The sequence below is a fragment of the Cupressus sempervirens genome, chromosome 4 (genome assembly GCF_028749045.1).
Source record: "Cupressus sempervirens isolate cs-2001-9-10 chromosome 4, ASM2874904v1, whole genome shotgun sequence".
NCBI lineage: Eukaryota > Viridiplantae > Streptophyta > Pinopsida > Cupressales > Cupressaceae > Cupressus > Cupressus sempervirens.
In genome coordinates, this window is record NC_143121.1 from 812884408 (window position 1) to 812895414 (window position 11007).

The following is an 11007-nucleotide window of genomic DNA, read 5'->3' on the forward strand; positions in this document are numbered from 1 at the left end:
AATCAAAGAGTTTTACATGGAGAAACTGTCAACCAAACAGAAGAACAAAAGTGAGCAGTAAAAGACAAAAAAAACAAAAAACTGTAGAACGAAACGTAAATTGAAACCGAACCAGAACGACCATATGTAGTAGGATGAACATACTCGGAAGAAACAAAGAATACTTTGAAATATCTTTATTGCTCTGAAAATAAAACCCTACAAATTGTTTGGATACATGGAAAATTGCACACTGAAGAACAACGGACAAATGAAATATATAGTACAAAGTTGAATCTTTAAAGTGCATTCTTTCTCATAAATGATGAATATAATTTCCCTTGGCGGAGAAGAATAAAAGGCAGTCTGGAATTCCACCCTAAAATCAAAGAATGGGGTCTAACCAATATGAAGCATTGATGAAACTCCTATCAATAAAGGGTCTCGCTTCATCACGTGTCAATTGCTTGGTCCATCCTGATTTCATTGCACTCGCTGCTCCACTGCCTTTGCACTCATACATTCCATAGAACGCAGTCCTGACAATAGTAGAAATAGGATTTGTTAGTTCCCACAAACGATCACAATTTGACTGAAAACTATAGAAAAGCTTAAAGTTTCTGCAATAAATAAATCGCCACAAGTTCTACTATTCTACCATTGATGAAGATCTATAAATCACAAAAGTATCAACTAGAAGAAAATTCATTGTTGATGGTCTATAATCAGAAAAGTACCAATAACGTGTTCAACAGTTTTCCATTTATCATTCACTATTTATTATTGTTTCCTTCCATTTGTTTGTCTCTTCATTTCTCTTGAGACTCTATATATATGTGTATTGGAGGTTCATTATTTCATATTGCATATGAAGAGCTGAAGCTACAGCTGTGATGTAAAGCTCAATCTTTAACATTAATAAGAGATCTTCCCTGCAGTGTGGATGTAGCCACAATTTTCACAATTTCTAGTGAACCATGATAAAATCGTGTGTTTGTGTTTTTCCTCTTTATTGTTGTTTTGTGCTTTCTCAGTTTGCACTTTCATCGAACTCCACAATTGGTATTAGACCTTGGCATAGTAGCTGGAATTGATTTTGGTGTTTGAAAATCTAAAGTCATGGAAGATTTGCGAGTGCAAAAATTCTCAAGATAGAATCTTAGTTTGTGCAAAGTTCAAATGCATTCATTGCTAGTCAAGCAAGACTTTGCGGTAGCAATTGATGGAAAAACAAAGAAATCATTCACAATGAAGGATGAAGATTGGGATAAAATTGATGAGAAGGCAAAGGCGACAATCTTTCTTTTTTTATCACATAATGCTTTATTCAATGTACACAATAAATCTATGACCAAGGAAGTATGGGATAAACTTGAAAGTATGTACAAAACGGCCTTAGCTACAAATAAAATATTTATTATGAAGAAGCTCTACAAGCTGAAAATGAAGGATGCGACTGTGATGTCAAATCACAGAAACAATTTGAACACTTTAATATGTCAAGCAACCTCGGTTGGCATGACACAAGATGATGAATCTAAAGCTATCATCTTGTTGTGTTCATTACCTGATAGTTGGGATTCCATTGTTACAACAATTAGTACTTCTAACTCCTCAAAGAGAAAGTTGGTCTATGATGAAGTAATGGAAACTCTACTTAGTGAGGATATGCAAAGAAGCCATAAGGAATCATCATCCGGTGAAACCTTGATGGTGGTTAGCATCAAAAATAGAGGAAGAAGCCCAAATAGAGGTAGGAACAATCATCATAGAAGATCAAAATCAACTAGACACTCGATGTCAAAGGAGAGGAGAGGAGGAGACTGTTGGTTTTGTGGCAAAAGTGGTCATGTGAAAAAGGATTGTAGAGGTTATAAAAGAGCACAAGAATGAGTGTAGGAAAGTGAAGCCAACAACGCCTATGAAAAAGATGATAGTGTACTAATTTTATCTACAACTGAGACTACTTCAGCCTCATGAATTTTGGATTCCGATGCATCATTTCATGCCTCTTCATGTACAGAGTACTTATTGAATTATCAAGAAGGTAAGTTTAGTGAAGTATATTTGGGTGATAATAAAGCATGTGAAATAATAGGCGAAGGGGATATTTTATTATCTTTGAAAGAAAGTATTAAATGGCCTTTAAAAGATGTGCGTCATGTTCCAAAACTAAAGAGAAATTTGATTTTTGCAAGTTAGCTATATGCACAAGGTTTTGTCACTCCTCTAACTAATTCATGGAAAGTCACAAAAGGATCCATGTCAGTTGCAAAAGGAGACAAGATTGGGAGTTTATATATTGTAGAAAATATTTGTGAATTGGGAGCTAACATGATAGTTGAAGACAACAATTAAGAATTGTGTCATCAAAGGCTTAGTCACATGAGTAAAAAGGGTCTTGCTGTTATGCATAAAAGGGAGCAATTTTGGGGGCTGAAATTAATTGACTTAACAATTTTGTGAACATTGTCTCTATGGAAAATAAAAGCGGGTCAACTTCTTGAGAAATAGACATGAAAAAAAATGTACTCCTTTGGCACTTGTCTATTTTGATGTTTTCGGACCCATCAAGGAAAGCTCTATTGGAGGAGAAAACTTCTTCCTCACTTTCCTTGATGATTGCACAAAAAAGGTATGGATTTACATATTGCATAAGAATTCTAATATTTTCAGCAAGTTTAAAATTTTTAAGGCTTTAGTTGAGAATCATATTGGTCACAAAATAAAGTGCTTGCAAATGAAAAATGGTAGAGAATTTTTCTCTTTGGAGTTTGATTCATTTTGTGTAGATAATGACATCCATAGAATCAAGATTGTTCCATTCACCCCACAAGAAATTGGAGTAGCGGAGATGATGAATAGAACAATCCTTGAGAAATCTCATTGTATGCTTTCTAATACTAGTTTAGGCAAGGAATTTTGGGTAGAGGCTTGTAATACAATAGTATACTTAATCAAACAAAGTCCTTCTTCTTAGTTGGACTTTGGCATACTAGAGGAAGAGTGGTTGGGAAAGTAAATCTCATAGTCTCATATTCAAGTGTTTGGATGCGAAGCTTATGTACATGTTCTAAAGGAGAAAAGAAGGAAGCTGGATACAAAATCACAAATAGTCATATTTTTAGCTATGGTGAAGACCAGTTCAGTTTTAGAATTTGGGATTCAATTGGGAAGAAATGCTTAGAAGTAGAGATGTTGTCTTTAATGAGAAGGTATTTCTGGGTCTCAACATAGAAGAAAAATCTGCAAGTGAGTTTATCTCTTTCTCCATTTTTTATAATAACACTAATGCGAGTATAAATCAGAATCTTGTCTCTCCAAATGTATCATCTCCCACCTCAATCTTAGCATCAACCGTTCTATCCTCTTTTTCTACAAGTATGTGGAATCAATATGATGAACATGATAAACAAAATTTAGATTATCACAGTCAAAGTGATAATACCTTATCTTCAAATCCAAATCAAAATAGAGATTATGAGAATCTATTTCAACATATAGAACCACTTGAAATAGAGCATGGTAATCCACTCAATTATGATGATTCTGAGGATGCTTGCACAAGCAACGTTGGCAAATCTAGTCAATACAACAATGACCATGTCCAATACAATGATAGACTTTGCCTTTGGCATCAACCATTACTAAATTGTCAGCATGGTTCTATCCTTCATGATGGACCATCCACCACTAAAGCTAGCCATGTCCACCACCCCTATCAAACAAGCCATGCAGGGGATGTGAAAACCAATGACCAATAGTATGAGCTGAGCCTACCAATGGTTGAAGGTATGTGACATAATCTAAAACTCTAGTTCATGCATCCTAAACTTGGGCCAACAACACATGATGACAATAGAAAGGTGTCTCCAGTCTAAAATATGGGCTCCCACCTCTTACAATATGCAATCTTCATTCTGTCCATGGGAATCTTCACCCTATCACCTGCTAGATTTTCTCTCCCTACAAGCATACTATTATGATAGAAGCCAAAGTTAAACCAGGTATAATTAGGACTGTGTCCCTACACCTATTGGTAGAGCTCATACTAAAAATCTCAATAGCAGACTTCCTTCACAGATGAGAAGTCATTTTAATGTAGAACATGGATATCAAAGTGATCAAACACATAATAGAGATGTACTTTTTTTGGGGTGGCAAAACTCACAAATCCATAATCCTACTATGGGGATTGTTCAAAAAGGATTTGATCAAAACCAAACTCAAAAGAAGAGTTATTTCACATCTTGTCAAGGCAATGATTACGAATCACTAAAAAATAATTCTTGTGACATTGACAAGGGACATGTTGATGACAATCTACAAAATGGTGATAATATTCAAGGGCTAAGAAAGTCTACAAGATAGAGAAGGCTTCTTGCCCAATTCTTTGATTATGAACTCTTGTACTCTGATGAAGCAGAGCCAGAACTTTTATTTTTAGACCAAGTTGAACCAACAAGCTTCAAAGAAGCTCTCAAAGCATTAGATTCTCACAAATGGGAGGCAACAATGCAGGAAAAGATGGATTCTCTATGGAAAACTAAAACTTGGGCTTTGATTCATTTGCCACCAAATCAGAAAGCACTAAAAAATTGATGGATTTATTGGTTGAAAGATGAAGGAAAAAATCAAAAGTTTTACAAAGCTAGGTTGGTTGTTAAAGGTTTTGATCAGAAAAAGGGCATAGATTTCAATGAAATCTTCTCACTTGTGGTCAAGATGATCATAATCTAGGCTATTCTTAGTTTAGTTGCTGCTCATGATCTTTAACTTGAACAACTAGATGTAAAAATGACATTTCTTCATGGTGATATGAATGAAGAAATCTACATGATGGATCATGAGGGATTTATTAAACATGGTAAAGAAAACTTATATTGCAGATTGAGGAAGAATTTGTATGGTCTCAAGCAAGCTTTGAGGTAGTGACACCTCAAGTTCGATCGATTTATGACTAAAAATAACTTCATTCGGTGTGAATCTGATCCATGTGTCTACTACAAGAAGTTACTTGATGGTTCATTTATTCTTTTATTTCTTTATGTTGATGACATGCTTTTCATTGGCTCATCTATGAAGTTGACATTAGAATTGAAAGAAAAGATGTCAGAAAGATTTGTCATGAAGGACTTAGGGGTAGAAAAATGGATACTTGGCATGGACATTGTCTATGATAGAAACAAGAAGGAAATAAATCTTTCTTAAGAACACTATGTTCTCAAGGTGTTAGAAAGATTTGACATGGCAGATGCCAAACAGGTTAGCACTTTTCTTGTTGATCATTTTAGATTATCTTCAGCCATGTGTCCCAAGATACAAAAAGAACAAAACTACATGAAGAAAATCCCATATTCTTTAGTAGTGGATAGTCTTAAGTATGTAATGGTTTGCACTCATCTAGACATTGCCCAAGTAGTGGGGGTTGTGGTGCAGGAGCAACCACATAAAGATTGGACATGATTTCCGCACGAGCTGACTTGAGGAATTTATCCCAATTTCGTCATTAGGATAAGATCTTTTCTTGGGATTTGTTCAAACTATTGTGGGGTCATTCTTCCCTATTCTATATTGATCTAGAATATTCTAAAGTCATTTTGGAGGAAAGTATCTTTGGGTCAATTTTCCTATTTTGTGATAATCTAGAATGTTTGGTAGACTATCCTAGTAAGTATAAATAGAGTTTCTAGGTTTAGGTTAAGTCAATTTTTTGGATACAAAGTTACAAGGAGAAAAAATCATTAGGAGAGCAAGTGTATTTACTATTCATTTAATGAATCAATTAGAAGAATATTGTTATCTATCTCTTTGTGGTGCTGGTTCCTTTCGTTTTTGCTTCCGTTGAGTTTACAACATTTTTGGTATCAAAGCTCAACAAAAGGTCTAGGCAAGAGTGAATTGTGAGTTTGTATTTTTTGTGATAGGCTGGGAAGAGAACTTGTAGAGTGGCTACAAGACTAGGTTGATTGGAGAGAACCTAGATAGGAGAAAATGGTCACAAGACAAGATTTATCTCATGATAAGAGGATACTTTTAGATTCATGGGTTTTATATTGTGATTTTCAGAAAAATAAAAGAGAGCAAGAGAAGAAAAATAAAAGAGAAGAGGAAGCTAGAATGGATGAAGAGATAGAAGAAAAAATGATATTCCAAATGAGGGAACTTTAAAAGGGTGAAGAAAATTTATCGAGACTAAAAGAGGAGTTGAAGAAAAATATGGAAAAAGAAAATAGTGATATGGAGAAACAATCCATTGAGATTACCAAAGCTTGTGAAGATGGAATAGAGAACTTGGTTGCCAATGAAGAGAAGACTTGTCCATTGGAAGGACAAAATGAACAAATTGATTCTAATATAAACAGTTTGTAGCAAATAGTTGTTGATGAACCTTATGATAAAAAAGTTATTGAAGATAGGAAAGAGGTTAAGTGGTAATTGTTGATGAGCCTTGTGATGAAAAGGTTCATAAAGATGGAAAAGAGGTGGATGTGTTGATTCTTGATGGAACCAAAAGATGGCATTTGAAGTTAAGAAAGAAAGTGGTATGGCCTATCAAAAAGATAATAGTTGCCTCAAGGAAAATGACTTGTGATGAAGCTAAGAGGATATCTACAAGGATCAAATAGTGATGAATTTGTCTCCAAGCATGGAGATATTGTAGCATAAAGACATTAGAAAAAGGGATGCAAAGGTTCCTGTAGTGAACCAAATTGATGAATTCATATATGATGAGATCCCATTTGTTGTTATAATCCATTTATTGCAGATTTACACAAGTTCTACTTGAATTATTATGTGGAAGAGGTTTATGAAAATATGAAAGTTGACTTGAGTACTTGGCTAGGGTACAAACAACAAACACCAAGGAATTGGAAGACAATAAAGAGGAAGGACAATCCAAGGGATTTGGATTCTATTGTCCTTGGGAGCATGGTGCAAGAGCACCCACATAAAGATTGTACATGATTTCTACACGAGTTGACTTGAGGAATTTATCTCTATTTAGTCATTAGGATAAGATATTTTCTTGAGATTTGTTTAGACCATTGTGGGGTCATTCTTCCCTATTCTATATTGATCTAGAATATTTTGTAAGCCATTTTGGTGAGAAGTCTCTTTGGGTCAGTTTTCCTATTTTGTAATAATCTAGAATGTTTCATAGATTGTCCTAGCAAGTATAAATAGAGTTTTTAAGTTTAGGTTAAGTCAAGTTTTTAGATACAAAATTACAGGGAGAAGAAATCTTTAGGAGAGTGTGTATATATTGTTCATTTGATGAATCAATTATAAGAATACTGTTATCCATCTCTTTTTGGTGTTGGTTCATTTTGTTTTTGTTTCCGTTGAGTTTATCTCTGCATCATGTTGTCAATAGATATATGAGTAATCTAGGGAAAGCAACATTGGGATGTGGTTAAGTGGATCTTTAGATAACATAAGGGCACTCTTGATTTTGTATTGTGCTTTGGTGACAAAGACACTTCACTTAGAGGTTATACTTATTTAGATATGGCTAAAAATTTAGATAATAGAAGATCTAGTACTAGTTATGTATTTACCTTTGTTGGAGCAAAGATTAGTATGACATCAAAGTTGCAACAAGTGCTCTCACTTTATTTTATGTCTAGAAGTAGACCTATGGAAGAAGGTCATATTTATATCCCCTTAGTTATACATTGAATACATGATCTTTTATTCTAGAAGAACTCCTCCTTCATAACAATTTCATTCCACTTCTTCCTTAATTCCCTCTTCTCTTGGATGACCTCCTCATACACCTCCCCATTGGCTTCCAACCCCTAACAATTCTCATGTTTTTTCTCAGTCTCCTTTTACTTGAAAGTATCCCCAAAAGTTGACTTCTTCAATCTACACAATTATCTTCTAATAATTTATAGTTTCTTAAAATCCTAAACAAAATCATTCCCTCCACACCAACCTTCCACCACTTCTTGATACACTCCCCAAACTATGGAATTGAATGCCACATTATCTCATAGCTAAAAGATTTGAAGCATTGAAGCTTACATCTAGATTAGTTGAATAATATCATGAATTGATTAGAAAAAATCATGAGAAAATATTAAAGGAAGGAAATGGGGAGAATATCCCAACACAGGGAAATGAGAACTCTATCTAGCCACATCTAGATGAGGTTACTACCAGAAATTAGGTTACTATCAATTGTTACATGATAATAGTGATGTAATTTTTTTTATTTCTTTCAAAGAAAATTATTCTGAGAATGTTTCTTTGGGGACAAGTAATCTTAGAATGTTAGAAGTTACAATAGGAGGATACTATATTTTGGGATTTTCTAGATTGTAGGGAGAAGACCGTCGTGCAACTTTGGCCTTCCCTTCCTTTTTTATCATAATTACTCATAAATCTTTAGGTCCTATGATTCACCCATACATGTATTCATTCATTATTCACCTATAACTCTATCTGTATTGATTGACGTACTTAAGCAACACTTCTTCCCTTGCCTATGTTTATGTTTTATACATGTTCCATTAACTATTGAGGCTGAATACATTGCTCTCATTGAAGGAGCAAAAGAGTTGATTTGGTTGCAATGTCTATTTGGTGATTTTGATTATCCTCAACAAGGATCAGCCTTGTACTATGATAGTAAAAGTGCCATTGACTTAGCCAAAAATGCAATGTTTCATAGCAGGATTAAGCATATTGAGTTACGTTATCATTTCATTTGAAGTAAACTTGAGGTGGGTAAACTTCAGGTCTTGAAGATTAACACCAAGGAGAATCCAGCTGATGCACTCACAAAGGTTGTTCCACGAGAGAAGTTCGAGTTCTACTGAGCTTCTCTCAGCATTGTAAAGAAATAACAGTAGGGGATTTAGGGGAGACTCAGCCATGACAGCAGTTGGACTTCAAGTGGGGGTTTGTTGGGTGTATATGTGAAGCCCAATAGTCTTCCATTTATTATTCACAATTTATTATTGTTTCCCTCCAATTGTTTGTCTCTTCATTTCTCTTGAGACTCTATATATAAGTGTATTGGAGGTTCATTATTTCATATTGTATTCAAAGAATTGAAGCTACAACTATGATGTAAAGTTTAGTCATTAACATTAATAAGAGATCTTTCCTACAGTGTGGACATAGCCACAATTTGAGGTGAACCACAATAAAATCACATGTTTGTATTTTTCCTCTTTCTTGCTGTTATGTTCTTTCTTAGTTTGCAGTTTCAATGAACTCCACACAAAAAGAATGTTACAAAACCTTTTGGGATCAGGATGATCAAAATCATCGAAGCCTTGTAGCTCAACATCCAAGTTAGATTTAATATAAAAGACATGAGAGAAATTGCCCCATGCTTAGTCTAGGAAAGGATGCCCATTTCTAGTCAAATTGCATCTCACAAATGAAAACCTAGTTGTCTCGTTCCTTGCCTCCCTCTTTTGTGTAACCACATCACCCCCTCTTCTAATGGCATGCAAATGACAATTCTATAACATCAACAAGAGAAAAGAAAGCTAGGTAAATCTTGAGTAAAGCAATTAACAGGCTTATAATAAACTTCCAATAATCTTGGTTAAATGTTACGATGCTTTAAACTAAGTAAAACCATTCCATTCTTGAACTTTACCTTGTAAAGAGACCTCCCATTGCCAAAGATGAAGCCTACATCGCCCAATATGGTGCAATTCCAGAAATAATGGGTGCCTTGGTGGTCATAGAGAGTATCTTGGTGACCAAAGAATCCACAATTGAGAAATATGGCCCTCTCTCCAATTGCCCACAGTACCCTACCTTGTCTGTATCTAGTTTGTTCTAGAAACATTGCTGTCTTCTAAATCAAAAGAATAAACCAAATGTAAGCCCAAATTCATAAATAAAAGATAAAAGATGACCACAAGCGTCAATTAAATTTGCAAGCCATACTCATATTCACAGTTCATGTACATTGACATACCAACATTCACAATTTAGGAATGTGCACATTCATATATCAAATACAAACAATACCTATTTTCATAAATCAAATAAAACCAATGCCCACATTCATAACTCAATTATAAGCCATACCCACATTCAAATATCAAATACTAGCCATACCCACATTCACAATACCTACTTTCATATATCAAATTTCCATCAATTATGAAGTTTTCTATCATAAAAATTAAAAACTTCACAAGAAACGGGAGAGTACCCAGAAAGAAATGTCAACTGCAACGAAGTCATCAGAATCCACAGCGACAGAAGGGCTAAGCTAAGTTCCCATATTACAACTGGAATCGTTATTATAAGCCTTGTCCTGCCACGTGATGACGGTTTTCCTGATTCCTTCTCCTATAAAAGTAAACAATGGCTTGTTTGAAGGAATAGTTACTTTCTCCCTGATCAAGAATCATGACAAATTAGAATCACAAACATGAAAAGATAAAGAATCACAAACCCTTGAGATTTCCCGTGACTTACCATAAAGACCAGCTCGGATAGAGATCAAAACCCTGCGAGCATTATTCTCCAGAACAAAGTCAACGGCTTCTTGAACTCTTCTAAAATCTGTATCACCATTCTTGGCAACGGTCAAGATCGTCCATGGATGTTCAGTATTAACTCCTCCACCGTGCCCATCAATATTTGTGGTTGTGATGCTACAAATTCTTTTTTGAATAGACTCAAGCCACTGCTGGTACCTTCCTGCAATATGAATCTTCTCTCTCGTGTTAGAAGTAGTCAAACCCATGTGGTTGGTTAGTTACAACAAAACTGCCAGTCTGTCATACTTCCAGCCATTGACTGTTAGTGCTGTCAAAATAATACCAGATCCTCTGCAATGTATGAGGAAGTTAGTTTATTTTCAACATGAATTCAGGGAAGCTCTACAAACCTATAGGTGTTGGAAGTCTCTATAAATAGAGAGAAATTGTAACACATTGTGTGCAGCCAAATCAATGAAATAATTTTGTTATCTGCTGTCACCATGTTTCTTTATAGTTTTAATTTTCAATATGGTATCAGAGCTTAGTTTAGCCAGGTTCAGCT

At 34.8% G+C, this 11007-nt stretch overlaps 1 pseudogene; it reads right to left on the reverse strand.

The window, feature by feature from the left end:
- Positions 1–364: 364 nt before the first annotated feature.
- Positions 365–10708, reverse strand: LOC149563876 (pectinesterase QRT1-like; annotated as a pseudogene).
- Positions 10709–11007: the final 299 nt, after the last annotated feature.